At 43.7% G+C, this 22049-nt stretch overlaps 2 protein-coding genes across 4 annotated transcripts in view; one reads left to right on the forward strand and one right to left on the reverse strand.

Moving 5' to 3' along the window:
• The window catches only part of ABL2 (ABL proto-oncogene 2, non-receptor tyrosine kinase), a 101505-nt gene extending 88213 nt beyond the window's left edge, over nucleotides 1–13292 (reverse strand). The window contains exon 1 of the mRNA XM_029081143.2: nucleotides 13099–13292. The gene's annotated coding sequence lies outside the window, so the exon portion shown is untranslated. The remainder of the gene's footprint in view (nucleotides 1–13098) is intronic.
• Nucleotides 13293–13535: 243 nt separating this feature from the next.
• SOAT1 (sterol O-acyltransferase 1) overlaps nucleotides 13536–22049 on the forward strand; it is a 46120-nt gene continuing 37606 nt past the window's right edge. Inside the window, exons 1-3 of one of the 3 annotated variants that reach the window (XM_039914293.1) lie at nucleotides 13536–13648; nucleotides 16348–16410; nucleotides 16639–16658. The gene's annotated coding sequence lies outside the window, so the exon portion shown is untranslated. The remainder of the gene's footprint in view (nucleotides 13649–16347; nucleotides 16411–16638; nucleotides 16659–22049) is intronic. The other 2 variants (XM_007668934.3, XM_007668935.3) reach the window with 2 other exon arrangements.

Consider the following 22049-nt stretch of genomic DNA (forward strand, 5'->3'; position numbering starts at 1 on the left):
AAACACTTTATGTATTTAAAGAGAGAAGAAGCATGGCCTAGTGGAAAGAGCATGGATCTGGGAGTCAGAGGACCTGGGTTCTAATCCCACAACACCATTTGTCTGCCCGGTGAACTTAGGTAAATCACTTGACTTCTCTGTGCCTCTATTACCTCATCTGTCAAATGGGGATTAAAGCTACAATCCCCATGTGGGTCATGGACTGTATCCAACCTGATTAGTTTGTATCTATCCCAGGGCTTAGTACAGTACCTGGAACATAGTAAGCACTTTTTCCTACAAAAACGTTCAGAACATGTCACCCCACTCCTCAAAAAACTCCAGTGGTTGCCCATCCACCTCCACATCAAACAAAAACTCCTTACCATTGGTTTTAAAGCAATCCATCACCTTCCCCCCTCCTATCTCACCACACTACTCTTTTTACAACCCAGCCCGCACACTTCACTCCTCTAATGCTAACCTTCTCACTAGGCCTTGAACTCACCTATCTTGCCACTGACCCCTCGCCCAAGTCCTGCCGCTGGACTGGAATGCCCTCCCTCCTCAAATACAACAGACAGTTACTCTCCCCCTATTCAAAGCCTTACTGAAGGCACATTTCCACAAGGAGGTCTTCCCTGACTAAGCCCCCCCTTATCTCTTCTCCCACTCCCTTCTGTGCCACCCTGACTTGCTCCCTTTGTTCTCCCCCCCAAGCCCTGCCCCTGCCCCACAGCACTTAAGTACATATTTGCAATTTATTTATATTAATGTCTGTCTCCCCACGTCTAGACTGTAAGCTCATTGTGGGCAGGGAATGTGTCTGTCTATTGTATTGTATGCTCCCAAGAGCTTAGTAGTGTTCTGCACACATTAAGCGCTCTGTATATATTGAATGAAGCACCTACCAAATATCATAAACAATGCCCTGATTGTGCCCCCAGAGATTATGAGTATCATAGATCACTTCTATTTTCTCATCGCAAAAATCCTTCCTCAGCTGTCAGGTCAATAGTCCTTATTGGTCTTACTGGTCCCAAAATGTTGAACTAACAGCAGCTACTGAGGGGGACTGGAAAGAGTGCTGATATAGAGGAGACATAAAGCAGCCAGGGAATGAGGTGAGAGACTGAGCTGGTACTGAAAGACTAATCAACAATTCAGTTATCCTCCCTAGTGGGCCTCTCCATTAGGGATCATAATGGGGAGATGATTATAGTATTTTGTTAGGATAAGAAATGACTAAATCAGCCCTAGATTTGTTTAGGTATTTTTCCTCAGGTTGTTTTAGATGAGATAATGCAATAGTCCTGAAACCTTAACCTAGGAAAGCAGGAAAAAGGTTACCTAAATTTATTGCATGTTGAAATTTTTCCACCTGGCAATTTTAAGTGAGTCATTCTGTTTCAGCAGTTATTTAGTACCGATCTGTATTTTCATTCAAACTTCTTTGGAGAACCAGGCTTTTATATTAAGGCCCTATTCTCCAACTAGCTTCTCTGGTATAATTTAAAAGTATGGGCAGAGCCATTTTCAAAGGACATTTATTGTATCTAGAATGGAAAACTGCCAAAAGAGGAAGAGTTTACAAGAACATTGGCAACTGCTCTGCTTAATTGTGTGGTGGTGGGCTTTTTTTTTCCCTTTTTTTCTTTTTAGCTGTGGGTTTGAGGTTCTGGGAAATTTGGCATTGGTCTCAGAGCAAATGGCATTAAGCTAAGTTTATTAAAGCCAGAAGCTAGGTGAGACATTTGTAAAAGAGCAGTGATTGGAATCCTTTAGAAAAGGCAAGAACAGCCTGAACTTCAGGCACAATTAATTCCCCCTATGCCATTCTCTCTGTCTTTTTGCTGAAATATTTTCATCCCTTAATATCCCAAGGCCCTTTGGAAAATAGTTGATGTTTTAGCACCAATGTCCTTACTCAATTCCAAGTGAGTTACAGTTGTAACTTCTTTACTTTAAACTCCTAAAATTATAGTTTAATAAGAAGGCCTTCACTTCCACTGTTGAGATCTTTTATTTTAGCTGTCTTTTTGTTTTGTTTCATTTAAGGGGTGTATGAATTTAATGAGCCTGGGAATTTCCAGTGGAATGTAACTTTTGCATAAAAACATATTAAATCTCTCTACAGTGAAAGATGCTAACCTAACCCACATACTTCACTCCTCTAAAGCCAACCAACTTACCATACCTCAATCTCATCTTGTCCCCGTTCTGTCTTGGGCTTGGAACACCATTCTTCTTCATAGACAACAATTACTTTCCCTGAGAAGCAGCATGGCTTAGTGGAAAGAGCACGGGCTTGTGAGTGAGAGGACATGGTTCTACTCCCTGCTCTGCTGCTTGTCTGCTGTGTGACCTTGGGCAAGTCACTTAACTTCTCTGTGCCTCAGTTACCTCATCTGTAAAATGGGGAGTAGGACTGTGAGCCCCATGTGGGACAGCATGATTACCTTGTAACTACCCCAGCACTTAGACCAGTGCTTGGCACATAGTAAGCGCTTAACAAATACCATATATATAAATAAATATCAACTTCTCATCTGCTCCTCACATTCCCAATTCTTTCTGCCTCTGAGACAACTTCTTCTGGGTGACCCACTGACACTTTTAACTCACCCTAAGCTGAACTCCACATCTTCTCCCCTAAACCTCCTCTTCTTCCTAACCTTCTCATGACTGTTGAAACACTCTTCCGTCCCTGCCCTGCAAGCTGGCAATTTTGGTGTCATCTTTGCTAACCCCTTCTCATTTGTCCACCGTATATGATCTGTCTCAAAATCCTCCAAATTCTTCACAGATCTGCCCCTCTTCTATCCTTACAACAACCTCCCAAATGGACTATTAGAACAACCTACTTAATTGACTGCCAGTGGTCAGCCTCTCCCCTTTTCTGATTGACATCTACTCCTAGCTATTCAGGAGCTCCTGGAGGAAACTGGAGAAGAGCAGGATCAAATATTATATAGAGATAAAAAGAAGGAAGCTCCACTTTTAGAGTAAAAGGGCTGGCCTAGTGGAAAGAGCACTGGCTTGGGAGTCAGAGGACCTGGGTTCTAATCCTTGCTCTGCCACCTGCCTGCTTTGTGGCCTTGGGCAAGTCATTTAACTTCTCTGTGCCTCAGTTTTCTCATCTGTAAAATGGGAATTCAATTCCTGTTCTCCCTCCTAGTTAAACTGTGTGTCCATGTGGGACAGGGACTATGTCCAACCTGATTGTCTTGTAATACCACAGTGTTTAGCACATAGTAGGTGCTTAACAAATACTACAATAATACTCTGGGTATATGGCAGTTTCAAGCTCACATTCTGAGGAAACCACATGCTCTGGGTAGTTTTTGTTTTTTTAGTTCACCACAATTGGAGGCTTGCGTATTGCATATTATAACATTTGTGAGATTTTTCAGAAAATGATAATCGACACCACACACTGCAGGAATATGAGGAAGGACTTAGATAGAAATTACTTGAACAGCAAAGATTGCCAAAGGATTTATTTTTTCCTCTGTCTTGAAAGAAAATATTTTCTTGAAATATGAGTAACATCATTACTCACTGATCATGCTTTTTAAAAAATTTATCAGGGAGACTCGATGCTGTTTTTGTTGCTGCCTAGCTTTCAAACACACCCACTGATTAGCATACCATCCTCTCTCTACGGTCTCTGGACAACACAAGTAGGATAAATGAATTTCTTTGTGAGGTACCAAACCAGAACAGGTGGGTTCCGTGGCCGAGGGTGGCTGCTCTGGAAAAGGGAGACTTGCATAATTCTTTAGTTGGAGGTAAAGGAAGTCACTCAAACTGGGAGGAGCGAGGGTCAAGGCAGAGAGTGTTTGCTTTACTGTCTGAGAATGTTGTAACACTAATGGCTGTGACTCCTTCAAAGGCAGAGGGTGGAGGTAACATTCAGTCAAATTGCAGAGTCACTTTTGCCAGGATCCCAAAAGACGAACCCCTAAGGACTGGCTTGGCAAGCTCCACATCACTTGGTGATGAGTTTCTGCTTCTGGAACTCTGAAGCAAAACCACCTAGGAAGGAATTCCTGAACAACCATTTCATTTGTCAATCAGTTCGTAATACTTATGGAGGGCTCACTGTGTGCAGAGTTCTGTACTGAGCACTTGGGAAAATACATACAATAGAGTTGGAAGATGCAATTCTCGCCCACCAGGAGTTTACGGTCTATAGTGCTCTCATAAAAGTGCAGCTGAATTTTAATCTTGGAATTACTTACAGTGCTCTGCTGTGAAGTTTACCTTGGCTTATAGACTTATCTTCTCCTCCTCCTAGTTATAAGTATTTTGACTGAACTGAATAAATGGATTAAAGCCAATTTCAATTTAACATTAGTTCATATCAAATCTATTTAGCATAGTGCCATCTCTAATCAAGTTCCATAAGGTATCTTTTTGCTAAAAAGGGTGCAAAGGAACATGTAATTATGCTGATCTCTTTTAATCTACTGAATATACATTTTCTATTGTTTTGGTCAATATTTTTTGATTTTTGGAATGCTACAAGGCACTTTTCATTATTTCCTATAGGTAATTATACTTAGTATTCTTAGATTTATAGAATATATTTTATGCCATTCCTTCCACCTACCAAGTTCAACCCACACCTCACCACGGAGGAAGGATGAGTAGTCAGAAGGAAAAGAAGCCTTGCTGAGTCTATGCCATCAGTGGTGAGGGTTTCTGACTGAAGAACCCTCTAGGGCATCTTGTATGGCAGACAGGCTCAGTAAGATTACTAAAAATAGCTGGCTAACGTGCAGTGAAGACACCGATGTGGCTACTCTTCAGTCGCCTACTCATCTGTGAGGTTACAACATAGTATGAGCATGTCCTGCAATTGCTGGTTTTCAAGATGGAGCCAACCTGGGTGCTAACTGGGGTATTTTTTAAATTTTTTAAGAATGTAATGATATCCGTTAGGCACTGTCTACGTATCAAGCACTGTTCTAAGCGTTGGGGTAGATACAAGTTCATTCATTCAATCGTATTTAGTGAGTGCTAACTGGGTGCAAAGCACTGTACTAAGCGATAGGAAAGTTCAAATTCAGCAATAAAAAGAGGTAATCTCTGCCTTCACCAGGCACACGGTCTAAAGGACAGTCTCTATCCCAAATGGGGCTCACAGACCAGGTAGGAGGGAGAACAGGGATACATTGGTAAACTGAACCAACGGTACTTGGAGAGGAGTTTCTGCACCTGTGACTTTGAATGAGAATCACCTGGTTGAGCGACAGGGTTGTTCTGATCCTGAACCTGCACCAGTAAGGTTAGCACTCAGTAGAGTGCTCTGCACACAATAAGCTTTCAATAAATGTTATTTATTTGATGATTAAGATTATTATTAAGATGATATTTAGCCTAATACTGTGCTAGTCTTAAAAGAACTTAAACTATAAAAGCAGTTTGCAGGCTTTCTGGCTTCAAACTTAAAACAAAAAGGATTCTGGGGAGTGTTTACACCTCACTGAAAATGCTATACTCCTGCTAAAAGAAACAGGCTTGGAATAACTTGACATTCTGAGTGAAAGGATTAAAGAAGACACAGGCATTTTAGCAAACCGCATGAAAAGAAGTCCCTACCCTAATCTATTTCTCCCATTTAAGTGAAAAGCTAATTTCTCCCATGGATCCCTCTAAAGCTTCTGTGGCACTCTACAGCACCTCTGGAACACTCTAGCAATCCTACAAGCCATTTGGGATTCACTGGCATAAAATAATTCCACTGAGAATTTGCTACTTGGAAAGAAAATGTTCCCGGAAACTTTTACTTGAACTCATCCTCCCCTCTAGTGGGTGGTCTGAGGATATAAATTGTTCTTGCAGTCAGTTTCTCAAAACGTGTGATTTTAAAACAGGAAATAAGTTCATTTTCTTACTGCACTTTCATTGGATAGCTAAAATGGCTACAGAGAGTGGTTGAATGCAATAAGAGAACTAGAGTGTTCAGACTTACAGTGCTCCTCATCTTACAAAATGATGAACATCCTGAACCAGAAACTGGTTGTTCTCCAAAAATAGGTAGCATAACAGATCATAAATCAAGGGATGAGGGCCAATAAAAGAAAAGCCTCCTAATTTTTATCTTTCTTATCAGTTGTCTTCAAATGAAGAAAAAAAATTTTCTAGTCCCTGACATTTCCCCTGGTGCCAAAAGTTAATTTGAGTTCTGACTGATGAAAATACAGCAGCCATTTCAGAATGTCTGCCAAATGTGATGAATGGATTAGACTGAGTCAAAAGCCTTCTAACGATCTATTACAAATGAGTGAGGAAAGAATTGACATCAGTCCTACTGAGCACAAGGTGAATTATGCCGAAGGTTCTGAGAAATGAAAAGTCAACCTCTTGGAAAGACCACCCTTCTTTGTGCTTGGGTGAAATACAGGAGTCATTTCAGGCATTGTGCATAGCTGCTGTGACTTCAGGATAAATGGGAAAAAAAAGAGTTAATCACAGGGCAACTAAAAATCCATAGAAGGTTCACTACTAAAGAGGTTAAGTGGCTATGATTGGGCCCATGGGGTTGGTTAGCTCCGGGGATGTGTGAGATAATAGAGGTACAGACTGAGAGAACATCGCATTAGGGCAAAGGTCAGTTAGTGATGAATGAATGTGGTTCCAACTGATGACTGCTCAGAGGTCACTGGAATTTAATTTGTGATTTTTTTAAAAGTTATTATTATGCTAGGTAATTATTTTGTCCACTCTCAACTAGTTCTCAATAAACAGGTGTCCATATAATCATAACCATTACCACATTTGGCACAAACTGGAGCTTTTATAGTCTTAAAATCAGCGAACCGGAGGAAGGGAATAAAAAGGTCCCCTAAACAGAATCCCTTAAATATTCTAGAAAGTCCTAAATGCTTAAAACTTCTCCCCCAGTGGGCCAACCATGCAACCCCATGCTTGATACTTGAGATAGTTCAATCCAATCATGTGAACCCATACTTTGAAGGCTAACTCAACTCTGACCCATAAAAAATTATCTCTGCCAAATAAGGCACACTGGCACATAAGCAACATGGATTGAGTAAGCCTTCACTGCCAGTTAACAGATGACTTGAGTCGGTTAATACTGCGACTTTCACCATTTCTAAATCCACCAAAAGAAAATTTTCACACATAATGAGATAGGAGACCTTTTTAATTAGTGTGTTAATTATTTCAATTTTTGTTGGAAGTAGTCAGGAAGTATGGCCTATTAGCCTTAGGGACAAGGAAGGTCTTTCCCTCTAGGCTGTAAACTCACTGCGAGCAGGGAATGTGTCTACCAACTCTGTTATATTGTACTCTCCCAAGTGCTTAGTACAGTACTCTGCACACAATAAGTGCTCAATGAATACAACTGATTGATTTGGGGAGATTTTTATATTCTCAAACATCTCAAGAAATAGGCCTGGGATTATAGTAGAAGCAGCATGGTTTAATGGAAAGAGCAAGGGCATGGAAATCAAGGGGACCTGGGTTCTAAACTTGGCTCTGTCACTTGCCTGCTGTGTGATCTTGGGCAAGTCACTTAACTTCCCTGTGCCCAGTTCCCTCATCTGCAAAATGAGGATTCAGTACTTGTTCTCCGTCCTACTTTGTCTGTGAGCCCCACATTGGACCTCATTATTCTGTATCCACCTCAGAGGTTAGTACAGGGCTTGGCACAGAGTAAGTGCCTAACAAATACCACAATTATCATTAATAGTAGTACTTCCATCATGGGAGAAGAGGAATATATGGACCTCCCTAATTCCATGGCCAAACCTGCTTTCCTCATGTGCCCAGCACTGATCCCTTCTTTTCTTCAGAGGAACTGAAGTGACTGATAAACATATTCCTGGGGTTAGGTGAGGGGTTGTTTGGAGAAAACAGCAACCTGACTAAATTTGGTCCAGTTAAAAACTATGGCATTTGTTAAGTGCTTACTAAGTGCCAAGGACTATGCTCAGCAACTGGGGTAGATACAGGGAAAATAGGTACTGAATCCCCAATTTGAAGACGAGGGAACTGAGGCAGTGAAAGGTTAAGTGACTTGTCCAAGTTCACACAGTAGACAAGCAGGGGAGTTGGGATTAGATTGAGGACCCATGCTCTTTCCACTAGGCCATGCTGCTTCCTGTGGTAGACTCGTACTGAAATAGTTAGATGAGGAACAACTACTACTAAGGGAAATTAGCTTTCTAAACTACATATTTTTATTAAAAAATGATAGGTGGGCTCAAACATTTTCAACCTTTGCTCAGGAACATCATTCAACTCAGCAACTTCTGAAAAATATTCTTCATGTAAAGAGCTATTTAAGGCACCCAACACAGCTGGACTCTAGGAAGGGTGCTGGAAGAATAAATTAGAGAGAATGGCAGGGGGAAAAGCACAGAAGGAAGGTGCGCAGAGGAAAAATATTCAGAAATGATTTTTTAAATGGAGTACGAAAGAAGAAGCCCAACATGCAGAATTAAGTGCTTGACCAGGAAAAACATTTTAAATATCAAGGGAGTGGGGAGAGCTTTGCATATGGCAGTGTTCTTAAGCTGCTCTTTATATTAGTCTAGTTCTTGTCACCTGAAAGATGGCATAACCAAGGGTAGGTTAGATCCAGCAATATAGGAAAGCCCAATGACAGTTTAATGAGGTGCCTGAAAGCTACGGCACTAGCCTTCCAACCTCGAGAGTTCAAAGGAAGCTCTGTTCTCTTACCAACCTCAGGCTTTACCTCACTGTGTATTTTAGCCAAGGGCTAGGAGGGGGCAGTACTGTCAACTTCGCAGGTGCCTGTGAAGCCATGTTAAGTGGAATAAATGTTACAGATTGCTGCCGCCCTCATTTTAAACCCAGGACCAGTTCATGGAGAAAACAAGTTACGACATAGCGTGCAAAGTGATTGAATCACTGGGATTGGGATTGAGGCATGCTGGCATATATTATCTCCGGGTGCCACCCACATCTCCTTAGGGGTCACACCCTTAGACAGGGTTTGCTTTTGCCTTTGTTGGTTTTTGTGGTTTAAGGGCTGGATAGGCATCAACCTGAGCCCATGGAGGACTACACTAATCTGTTACTGAACCACGGAAAACAGCACAGCTCGGTACAGCCTATATCATATTAGATTTTACACTGACATCTGCGGAAGGGCAGAACCGATGCCAGAGTGGGCAGCTCAGCCTGTTCTGGTTGGTGATGAGCAGTAGAGCCACTTTCAAAGTGAGTTGCTATGGGTTCTGGAGCATGGCAGCTAGGTTTGGTACACTCTCGCTTAGGCGGCATCAGCGGAAGAGGTGGGAGTGGAAATTGACAGAGACTTTCTGATGTGTGGCCAAAGGAGCTGGAGTTTAGACTCCAGCCATCCAGAGCAATCACCAAAGTGCCACCAAGTGTTCCTATCCTGGTCCTGCTCTAACTGGCCTAATTCAGTGATTTAGGAGTCTCCCAGGAGTAAGAAGGGGTCTTTAGTAATCATAATCTGGCCCTCTTAGATGGTGGGCTCCAGCACAGCTGCACCACTTAAACAAGAAGAGTTCTGTCCAAAAGGACCGGTTGAACTGATATGCAGGGGTCACCGGTGCCAACTTTTCATTGTGACTCTGTGAATTAAGTACTCAGAAGTTTAGCCTCCTTCCTTCTCCCACTCTCATCCCTTTCTGCTGAGCTCTGTGGACGGCTATCCTCCCCATCTCAGAGGGAGGGATAGGGCACCCCAACTCTAAATCCTTGGCGTAATCTAAGAGGCAATCTTTGAAACAATCCAGGACCTACTTCTTGTGTGCAGGGAACATGTCTACCAACTCTCTTGTATTGTACTCTCCCAAGGTCTGCACACAGTAAGCACTCAGCAAATACCATTGATTGACTGACCTCTGCCTCCACACAGGGCCCTTTATTGAGGTGCCCTGGATACTGATTAGGCTAACTGACAGAGTAGATAGATATTACTCCTTTGGTTCATTCCCTAGAGTAGCAAAAGGTTATGAAGACAAGGTGGGGACCAGATAAGATAGGCATATAGATATCACTCAAATCTTTCAAGATCACCACAGGTGCTTCATTACCCTCAAGGCAGGGAAACCTTGGTTCCCTCAATGCCATACTTTTTTTTTAATGGAAGCGCTGAGGTAGATACAAGTTAATCAAGTCTTACACAGTTCCCGCCCCACATGGGGCTCACAGTCCAAGTAGGAAGGAGAATTTTGACTCCACATGGTACCCATGCTCTTGGTAATGGTTCCAGGGATGAAAAGTGCTAACCAGGAGAGGAGAGTAATCTGCCTGCCCAAATCCATCCCTGGCCTCTCAGTGGGTGGGGTGAGTGCAAGGACAGGTATACCTTGGGGGGCAGTTGCTCTAGGGGTTTAGGGGGATCCATTTGTGGTTCTTGGGAACATCAGTAGTTCTAAGTCCCATTATTAAAGGAAGTGCTCTTGACTATGGATTGGCTTTAAAAATACCCAAATTTCCAAGTTCAGGATTTGAGGCATGCTCATTGGCTGGGGGGAATAATAATAATTGTGGTATTTGTGAAGTGCTTACTGTGTGTAAAGCACTATACTACGCGCTGGGGTGAATACTAGCAAATTGGATACAGTTTTTGTCCCACATGGGGCTCGTAGTCTTAATTCCCATTTAATAGATGAGAGAAGTGAGGCACAAAGTGAAGTGACTTGCCCAGGTCCCACTGCAGACAAATGGTGGAGTTAGGATTAGAACTCTGGTCCTTCTAACTTCCAGGTCTATGTTCTATCCACTAGGTCATGTGGATACTAGGTAGTTCCCAGCAAGCATGTTCTAAATTGTAGAACTGTACAGCCAATGAGTCTTGGCCTTCAAGTTCTTCCTTCTATCTCTTCTTTCTCTCCTACACTTCCTGCTTTCTTATTAAATCAGTTAATCAGTCAATCAATGGTATTTATTGAGCACTTAGTATGTGCAGAGCACTGTATTAAGCACTTGGGAGAGTGCAGTGCAACAGAATTAGCAGATACGTTCCCTGCCCATAACGAGCTTGCAGTCTAGAGGGAACCCACTACTTGCTTCATTTTGGGGTGAGTGCCACCATCATTTGGGTCCCTGACCCTAGTTTAGCTTTAGGACCTCCTTCAACCCCGGATTCTGCTCTGAGTTACACCTCCCTTTCTCTGCTGATTTCTTCCAGTGCTTAGAACATAGCTTGGCATCTAGTAAGCGCTTAACAAATACCATTATTATATTATTATTATTCTCTGTAGTAGAGAATCTGAATAGGCTGGAAAGGGTTGGAAACATTAACTATAGTATTTTCTCAGAAGGGCCAGCAGAGGGCTGTTCTTGGGGGAGGATTTAAGGGTGAAATAATATTCTTGCCCCCGTGACTTCCTGGCTAAGGGAAAGGGGACAGCCGTTCCATGAAGTCAGTTAAACTCATTCTGCCCTACAGAGTTCAGTGTCATCTATCCTGGTCCACTTTTGCTGCTGATCCAGGGGAAAGTAATAATAATAATGTTGGTATTTGTTAAGCACTTACTATGTGGAGAGTTTATGTTCTAAGCGCTGGGGTAGATACAGGGTAATCAGGTTGTCCCATGTGAGGCTCACAGTTAATCCCCATTTTACAGATGAGGTAACTGAGGCACAGAGAAGTGAAGTGACTTGCCCACAGGCACACAGCTGACAAGTGGCAGAGCCGGGAGTCGAACCCATGACCTCAGACTCCGAAGCCCAGGCTCACAGTTCTGGGAATCTGGAGAGCTGGGTTCCAGTCCTGGTTCTGCCTGTAGCTGACTAATGTGGGTGCAGACCACACGGGCACTTGACAATGTGTTGGACCCTGTCCACCTACTTGCTTGTTGCAGTCTGTGTCCCCGAGGAAAAATGACTGGCCAGAAGAATGTGAATGGTTCTATTTAAGTCACTGGCACTAAAATCAATTCCTCTGTGTAGGTCCCTAAGGCTCAGGAGTGAGACTCAATCACACTTTGGGGGTTCTTTATACTATTTGTTAAGCAGTATGTACCAGGCACTGTACCAAGAATTGGGGTAAATATAAGCTAATCAAGTTAGACGTGGTCCATGTCCCACATGGGGCTCACAGTCTGAATCCCCTGGCCCAGAGAAGTTAAGTGTCTTGCCCAAGGTCACACAGCAGGCAAGTGGCAGAACTGGGATTAGAACTCAGGTCCTCCTGATTCCCAGATCCATGCTCTATCCGTTAAAATTCGCTAAATTTCCTGCCAGGAGACTCCATCATCCTGCTGGTCCACAAAGGTCTTTGCAGCCTTGGTGCCAACTTTTTACTCTGAGGGCAAGGATGAATAGGAGATAAGGCCTTTTCATGTGGGGAGGAAGTGGGAGGGGATTGGGGGGAGTCAGACAAAGGACCTGATTTGGGGTCTTTAAAGCCCTTTCCTGAATCTCTTAACTCTTTCTAGGCTGGGAGGAAGTTCTCAGGTCATGTCAAAGACCTGGAAGGTGAGAATTTGGAATCTAGCCCCAAAAACTATGGGGGCAAAAACAAAGGCTCGGCCTTCACAGCTTGAATCCAAGGGGCACAGCTTGAATCCAAGGGGCACAGTCTCCGTTGACACTAGAGAGCTTGCACTTAGTTATACAGCCTATGTTTGTCCACTGTAGTCAGTGAAACCTACATAGTACTGACCCACTCAGGGCAGAGCAGGCTGAACTGTCGGTGGTTTTATTATGGCATTTGTTAAATACTTACTTTGGGTCAGGCCCTGTACTAAGCGTTGGGGTAGACCCAAGCGAACCGGGTTGGACAGAGTCCACGTCCCAAAAGGGCTTCACAGTCTTACACCCCATATTAAGAGATGAGGTAATAATAATAATGATAATGTTGGTACTTGTTAAGCGCTTACTATGTGCAGAGCACTCTTCTAAGCACTGGGGTAGATACAGGATAATCAGGTTTTCCCACATGAGGCTCACAGCTAATTCCCATTTGATAGATGAGGTAACTGAGGCACAGAGAAGTGAAGTGATTTGCCCAAAGTCACACAATGCCAAGTGGCAGGGTGGGCATTTGAACCCATGACCTCTGCCTCCCAAGCCCGGGCTCTTTCCACTGAGCCACGCTGCTTTTCCAACCGAGGCCCCCCCAGAAGTGAAGTGACTTACCCGAGGTGACACAGCCTACAAGGGGCGGAGCCATGGATTGGAACCCAGGTCCTCTGACTTCCAGGCCCCTTGGCTATGGTGGGGCCTTCCCAGAGTCCTCAGGGGCAGGGGCAAACCTCGGCCAGACCAAGTCAGAAGGTGATTGACAGGCCCCACCTCGAGGGTTGCCACGGAGACGCCGCCCACTGGAGGCGCGTGGATGACTGGGCGTCGGGGGGGGGGGGGGGGGCGCTCACGTGCCGCCACGCCACGCGGCAAGGCGCCAGGTGAGCAGGCGCGGTGTCGCGAGCCGGCCTGGAGGGGCGGGGCGGAGGGGCGGGGGGCGGGGCCTTCCCCTCCAGCTTGGCCAATGAGCGGCCGGCGCTCAGCTTCGTCAGAAGCGTGACGTAAGAAGCGGGTGGGAGGGGGGAGTGGCGGGCTGCCTGGCCGGCCCGACGCTTTATTTCCTGCGGCCGTTGGGACTGGCGGCCGCTTCGTCGAGCGGAGCTGCGGAGGAGCGAGCTGCTGGGCTGGGGACGGGGACATCTGCGCAGCCCGGGCAGGGCACCAGGTAACATTCCGCCTTCTTCTTCTTTCTCCTCCTCCTCCTCCTCTTCCTCCTCCTGCTGCTGCTGCTGTTGTCGTCCCTGCGCTTCCCGCGCTGCTGCCCGCCGCCTCGGGGGCCTGGAGGAAGGAAGGGGCGGCAGCAGCGGGCGGCTGGGTGTGCATCTGCAAGGGTGCGTATTCATTCACTCAATAGTATTGATTGAGCGCTTACTAGGTGCAGAGGACTGGACTAAGCGCTTGGAATGGACAATTCGACAACAGAGACAATCCCTGCCCAATGATGGGCTATGCAAGTGTGCGTGTTCATTCGGTAGTATTTATTGAACGCTTACTAGGTTCAGAGCACTGTACTAAGCGTTTGGAATGTACAATTCGGCAACAGATATAGTCCCTGCCCCATGAAGGGCTCTGCAAGTGTGTGTATGCAAGGGTGCATATTCATTCATTCAGTAGTATTTGTGGAGCGCTTACTAGGTGCAGGGCACTGTACTAAACGCTTGGAATGTACAATTCGGCAACCGATAGAGACACTCCCTGCCCCATGACGGGGTCTGCATCTGCAAGTCTGCATCTGCAAGTCTGCATCTGCAAGTCTGCATGCATGCCTGGGTGTGATTTGTTTTGTTCTGCTTTGCTGTCTCCCCCGTTCAGACTGTGAGCCTGTCATGGGGCAGGGATTGTCTCTATCTGGTGCCGAATTGTACATGCCAAGCGCTTAGCACAGTGCTCTGCACCTAGTAAGCTCTCAATAAATACGATTGATGGAGTGAATGAATGAATGGGAGGGTTGGTCCTCCGAGCTCTGCCCAGCTCTCGGACGGCGCCCCAGGGCTAAGGAAAGGGTCAGGATAGGGGCGGCCGGCCGGCCCAAGTGCCCAGACTTTTTGTCCTCGGAGCCGGGATCCTTGCCCTCCGCCGTCATTCCCCTCTGGCCTTCGGAGACCTGGGAATGTGGCGCCCCGATCCCCGTATCCCGTGACTCGCTGAGAGATCGCAGAATAAAGGAAGTTATTCACCAGAAGGAAATCTTGAAAAGCCCAACCCTGCAGCCACCCCCCTTAAAGAGAGGGAGGTCGGAAATCAGATCCACTCGGACCAACTTGTTGATGTTAAAAAATAGGGTGACCTTCCTCTTTGGAGTTGTACATTCCAAGCGCTTACTACAGTGCTCTGCCCATAGCGCTCAATAAATGCTACTGAATGAATGAATGAGTTCATTTCTTAAATAACTGGACTGTTAAAGTCCTGTTATCGACTTAAGCTCTAATGGCTCTATTAAAAACAAGCTACTACAATCTACTGATACACTTAGGAAGCCTTGAAAGCTATGCCCACAGCATAAATACTAACCATAAAGACACTGCTATAAGCACTCTTTTTTGAAGTATATCCGGGAAATACTACCGTTAATACTAACTTCCTGTGTGCCTCGTCTTGTTCTAGACTCAAATCAGCTCATTCTTTGGCTTTTCAGTGGTTTGGTGCCATATTTATTAACTGCTTATCACAGAAATGGATTCACAAAACCAGAGGATTGGTTTTGAAGGATAGCTCCTATAATTATGGGTTAGAGAGCTGAGGTGAAGGGACTTTGAATAGTAAACACAATTGTTAAAGGAAGAATCTTTCAGTGTTTTTTCACAATTATCATGCTTTCAAATCCATAAAAGTACAGATACTACGTCTTGCTATATTGTCCTGCACTTTTATGCCAGATTTGTCTTCTGAGAGCAGCTACTCAAAACAAATCAGTGTTAAGAAAATGTAGATTTAAATATTAAAATTTGGAGCAGGCATCAGTAAGCAAGGTCAGCTTTTTTCTTTTTGCAAAATCAAAAAGTAGGGTCCCAAGGGTTTGCAGGACCGTCCAGATAAAAGGTCAGAGGCAAAATCCTGAGCCTAGGACCCTTCTCTCACTTGTGTGAGTACTGTGAATTCGGTGCTGCACAGCACTCCTGAGATGTATAAATCAAATTTACAGATTGGTAAATTGACATTGGGAGTTAATGCTGACAAAAGACAGACCAATGGAAAAAAAGTTTTACACAGTAGCATCGGGGAGTTCAGATTTCGATGTTACTTCCTCAAAGTACAGATCAGTGGGGAACAACAATCAGTTTAAAGCAAGGTACTGCTGAATCAAAAAATCAAAAAAAGAACAGATTTACTTAACTCCCACTCCTTCTGAACTGAAGTAACTGCCTCTGCTCAAGCAACTTCTGCTTACAATCATCGAGTGCATGAAATAACTCAAGCAGAGTCTGGTCATTGGTAAGAGAGCTCTGCCGCTGACTTGAGACCTGTGCTGTAAAACAAGTTCCAGAGCTTCACAAAGGCAGTTAAGATATTCAGGAAAGGGACTTGGTTTTGATCTTGTAATGCGCATTTTTGTCGATCCACAGTCAGTCTCCTTTCCTCAACTGAAAGGATTTGGGGAAAATGACTCTCTGAATAGCATTCTTTAATCTGAATCAATCAATGGGATATGTTTCACGTTTTTTCCCCCCTACTGCTTCTTTTGCCCAGACACAAATCTGAAATCAAATCCGCTTCAACTACTGTTAGTACCTCTTGCTCTGCACTAGACTGAGCCATACAAAGTTGTTCTGAGGAGCAAAATATTGTTTCTAACTTACTCCATGCTCCAGGCCAGTTGGTTTAAAACACGTTTCTTGTTCTTGTTCTCATTCTTGTTTCACCTAGGGGCCTGTAATGCTGGTACCACAACTTTTTATTGCTTTATTTTGGACAGAATTGTGAAAGAGGGTATGTTCATATCTTTTTCTTTTTGTTTTTTTGAGTTCTCCCCATATGATTTGTGAAGTTATGTGTTTTCATCTGGATGAATCCATGAGCTTCTGCTTATAAGTTTAAAACATTGTCCCCCAAACCACAGCCACTATGAAGTGACTTTATCCTGAATATTTTTCTTATTAAATTTTGAACTTTCTTTTTTGCTGTCCCATCCTCTGCCTTCATCCTCTCACAAAACAGCAACAGAAAGCCTACTGCTGGTAAGGACATTTGTATATTTTTGTAGAAGCGAAAGTCTGAGAGGCCGTGTGTCTGTGTCTTTTGTGTTACTACAAGGAAGGAATTTGGAAGGTTCCTTCCACTACTCTGGTTGAAGCCCTCATCTCCCAGCCTGACTTTAGTATAGCAGCCTCCTTATGTGTCCAGTCTTCATTTTTTCTCCCCTCTTCAGTCTCTATCGTACAGTGACCCAGGTCATCAGCTTCTGACACCATATAGGGCACTTCACACCCATCCTTCAATAAAATTAAACCTGCTGACCCCTGGCATCAGATTCTCCTTCACCTCTCTCCTATTAGCTCACATTCTTCATTCTCCACCCCAGCAACCATCTAACTCTGTCTACCTCATTCAGAAACCCAATCCGTGGTACCTGCTTTTCCCCCTCCCTCGCTCTAATTCATCAAAATCGTTTCTCCCCACTTCTGAAACCTTTCTTAAAGGTCACTTCCAAGAGGCATTCCTTCATTAATCCCCATCTTTTGGTACTATCACTCTCCACACTCTCAGGCACCTCAGCACTCAGTTTATTTACCTGTTTAATTGCTTTTTTATGTGTTAACATTTGTATTTATGTTCTTATTTCTGTTCCAGCAAGCAGAATCATTTCAAGGCTCCCCACCACTTTTCTCCATCTTATATATCCTTTCTCCTCAGCTCACAGTCCTTCCTCCTCCTAAGCTAACTTATAATGTTCCCTTTGCGTGAATCCCCCTCCTTCCCAGCAAATCAATCATATTTGAGCACTTGTGTGCAAGGCACTGTACTAAGTGCTTGGGAGAGTACCATACGACAGAAACATTCCTGGCCCACAATAAGCTTACAGAGATCTACCAGACTAAAAACAAACCTCTCCTAAAATCACACACTTTCTCCAGGAAGCCTTCCTTAATTAACTCCCAACAGCCCCATTTTAGGACTCATCTGTTCCTAACCTGAATATCTATTTGTAAACTGAGAGTTTGCATACTGATATAGTCATACTACTCATGTTATCCTTGTTCTTGTCTCCAATAGATTGTGAGCTCCTTGGGAGCAAGTAACGGGTTTCCTCAAATGCTTAGTACTCTCTGCACTTAAGTGATCAATAAATGCCATTGATTGGTCTCTTAATTACCTGCTGGGCAGTTGATAAATGGAAGAGAGGGGCCATTGAATTTTTATAGACAAGTTTCAGTTCTCTTGAGCAAGAGACTGATGGGCCAGAGCACTTGTGAAAAAATCAATCAGTTGAGTGCTTACTGTGTGCAGAGTACTGTTATGAGCACTTGGGAGAACTCAGTGCAGTTCGGAGACACAATTTCTGTCCACAGAGAGCTTACAGTAATGGTTGGGGGTGGGAAAGAGGAGAGGAACAGGCATTAAAATAAATTACAGATAAGGAAAGCAATGGAAAAACTGCATGACTTAGTGGATGGACCAAGGGCCTGTGAGTCAGGAGGTCATTCAGTGGTATTGAGCCCTTACTGTGTGCAAAGCACTATACTGAATGCTTAGGAAAGTACAATACAACAATAAACAATACAACACATTCCTTCACCACAACGAGTTTACATAATCTTGGCTCTGCCACTTGTCTGTGTGACCCTGGGTGTCACTTCACTTCTCTGTGCCTCAGTTGTATCATCTCTAAAATGGGGGTTGAGACTGAGAGCCCCACCTGGGATAAGAACTGTGTCCAGCTTAATTTGCATGTATCCACCCCAGTGCATAGTACAGCGCCTGGCACATAGTAAGTGCTTAACAAATACCAGTATAATTTAAATGCATGGGTGAGGCAGTAGGCGGGAAAATAGGGAAGGGGAAAGGGAGTTTGGTCAGACAGGGCTTCCTGGAGACGGTATAATTTGTGTAGGGTTCTAAAGGTGGGGAAAGTTCTGGTTTGGGTATGTAGGGGAAGGAAGTTGCAGGCAGAGGGTGGGATTGAGTAAAGAGATGGGTGAGGTGAAAGTGAGGGACAGTGAGTGGTATTAGAGAAGCCACCTGGGATGTAGTGAGAGGAATGAGGAAAAGTGAGTGGGGGGCGGGGAAGAGAGCTGATTGAGAAGATTGAGAGATTGATTAGAGAAGCAGCATGGCTCAGTGGAAAGAGCACGGGCTTTGGAGTCAGGGCTCATGAGTTCGAATCCCAGCTCTGCCACTTGTCGGCTGTGTGACTGTGGGCAAGTCACTTAACTTCTCTGTGCCTCAGTTCCCTCATCTGTAAAATGGGGATTAAGACTGTGAGCCCCACGTGGGACAACCTGATTCCCCTATGTCTACCCCAGCGCTTAGAACAGTGCTCGGCACATAGTAAGCGCTTAACAAATACCAACATCATCATCATCATCATTGAGGACCTTGAATCTGATGGTAGAGTTTCTGCTTGATGCGGAGGTGACTGGGCAATCATTAGTGGGGAGACGTGCAGAATGGCTTTTATTTTTTTTTTTCAAACAAAGCAAGCCAGGCAGGAGAGTTAAGTATGGATTAGAGAGGGGAAAAATAGGGAGGCCAGCATAGAGGCTGATGCAGTAGTCAATGGCATATGGCAGTTGCTTGAACCAGTCTGAAGGTCATTTGGATGGAAAAAAATAAAGTAATTCTGGGTATATTGTGGAGGTAGAATCAAAAAAGAAAATTGAGACAATGTATTTGTCTTCCAGATTCTCAAAGTTTTGAGGTCTTTTTGTGAACCTCAAAATAAAATCCATTTTTGGCTAGAACACAAACTTGTTTTATGTATCTTATGGCCACACTTCCTGAAATTAATGTTACGATTTCCCTCTTTGTTGGAATTAGCAACTGGAGAGTCAACTTAATAGCATCCACTGATGCAGGAGATGACTGCTATATAGGGAGCCATCTCTTGTCATCAGTTCTGAGAGTATTACTAGTAATTTACCACTGCAGGGAGTCTCTTGTTCTGGGATGGAGGTTGTGGGGAATGAGGAGTGGGAGAGGAGATAAAGCAGGAGTAGGAAGTAATTGTTAGGAGGCCTTTTCAGCAGCTGGGTTGCTGGTATGACAGCTGAGATGGATAGATTTTTGGTGTATAGGTAGGCATACTAATGGTTCCCAGTCCAGTAAGTAGCTAGGGAAGTCGCTCTTCAGCTCCTCAGAATTTCTGAAGGTTAACCTTTCTTGCAATATATTGGTGTATGAAAAACCTGTGTCCACAAACTTAACTGTTGCTCTGCCTCATTTCTCTCATTTTTTTTTCTGTAATACCTCAAAAGAGTAGGGTTTTTGGGTTTTTGAAAAAGCCTTTGTATTTGACAGCTCAGGATCTCAAATTTTAATCTACACTACTCTGGTGTTTGAGTTTGGAGGTGGGAGTTCTTTAGCAGGATTTGATGTCTTTGTTACTTTTGCATCTCCAGGACTCCTTTTTCTCTGAGCTTATTACTTGCTAACAAAAACTGTCATGACATTGAGATTAGGCTAACTTTCAAACTCCATTTTTTATGACAAACTTTTGGTTTCTGAGTGGTGGAATTTTCAGTTTTCTTTATAAAAAAATATTATGGTAAGATGTTCGTATCTAGCTTAAACAGATTCCTGTTTGAGGTGTTGGTGTTGATGGTAGTATTAGTATCTATTGAGCAGTGTACTGTACTGTTTGGGAAGTTAGAAAACAAGCAAATTCATTCAATTGTATTTGAGTGCTTACTATGTGCAGAGCACTGTACTAAGCGCTCAGCAACAGAGACAATCCCTGCCCAACAACGGGCTCACAGTTTTAACAGGGGAGTTTGCTTGCCCAAGAGGAGCTTACACTCTGAGGAAGCAGACATTGATTATTTCATGATTATTATGTAAATATTTTAATGTACAGTGGATTAAATATATGTACATAAGCTCTGTGAACTTGTCAGTTGTATTTACTGAGCACTTACTGTGTGCAGAGCACTGTACAAAGCTCTTGGAAGAGTACAATATATCAGACACCTTCCCACAAGGAGCTCATTCTTTCCCTTTGCTTGTTAACAAAGTATGTTTTAACCAGTACTTTGATAATAGCAAACTAAATGACCCTTGTCATTTGTTGCCCTTTATTATACTGAATCACTTATTTCTCTTTTATAATCTAGCTGCTGGCAAAGCCTGAATCCTTCTTAGTTCAAAGGAGATTTTTAAATCCAGACAATGTCTGAAAGTGTTGATGACTCAGGAGGAATTTTTCCAGAGTAAGAGGGAAACATAGCCTAGGCACAGTTAGGGGTATTGTATGGCAAGAACTGCGGGTAATGGAGTAGTCCACTCGGGGCTTGACCCCTATACTACTGTAGTCTTCAACTGGCGCAGGGCATTTTTAATAAGAATGGGAATGTAATGTCCAAATTGAACACTTTACACAAGTGCCAATTGGATAAATATTTTTTGGATTTTAGCCTTTTGTGTTTTTTCAAAAAAAAGTCATTTTTGGTGGTTGGTAACTTCTCAAGTGTGACATGGTTTGATATAAAAACACAGGAATTCCTGAAAGAACCATACTATTCTGAATTTAAGTTGCCTCTGTAGAAGAAGATTGTTTTTAAACAACTCTCTCCATCAAGAAGTTAGGAAATCTAACTTAGTTCCATGATAAATAGCAAGTACATTTGAGTATCTTTAAGAGGTGTGGCGGGTGGGGGAGTCTTGCTCTCTTGGTTGATGGAATGATACTTGATATCATTGAAAGGACCTGGTATAGTGTTTTAAAGGCTCTGTCCCACTGAGCCAGGAACGTTATTCCAGCCCCAATACCTGCTTCCCTTACTCTCTCCCCTTTTTTAACTCTGTGAACCCTTTGTGGGATAGGGACTGTGTCCAATCTGATTATACTGTATCTACTCCAGTGATTAGTACAGTGTTTGGCACAGAGTAAGCATTTAACACCACTATTGTTGTTCTGCCCAGTTCCAGCTCCTGCTTGGCCCATAGTGATGATGATGATGATAACTGTGGTATTTGTTAAGCACTTACTATGTGCCAAGTTGGGCGTGGTCCCAGTTCCTCATAGAGCTCACAGTCTGGGGAAGGAAGAAGAGATATTGAATTTCCTTTTTACAGATGAGGACTCTAAGGCCCAGTGAGGTGACTTGCCCAAGCTCACATAATAGGGCATGGAGCTGAGTTTGGAACCCAGGATTTCTGAACCTCAGATCTGTGGTACCGATTCAGAGCCCACTGTAGCACCAGCAGGAGAAGGATAGGATGGGCAGGGGCATTTGCTAAGACTGGTGTTTGTTTTATCCTATTAATGCTGTTGGGTGGCTGAACATATCCTCTGTCCTAGTGCTTTTATTGCTCAGTATTTGGCCATTCTGAGGCAGCTGTTTCTGCATATGTTTCTGCATATATGTTTCTACTCAGTAAATAAGGCCCAACCTTAGTGCTGCTGCTTGTTG

The sequence above is a fragment of the Ornithorhynchus anatinus genome, chromosome 16 (genome assembly GCF_004115215.2).
Source record: "Ornithorhynchus anatinus isolate Pmale09 chromosome 16, mOrnAna1.pri.v4, whole genome shotgun sequence".
Lineage (NCBI taxonomy): Eukaryota > Metazoa > Chordata > Mammalia > Monotremata > Ornithorhynchidae > Ornithorhynchus > Ornithorhynchus anatinus.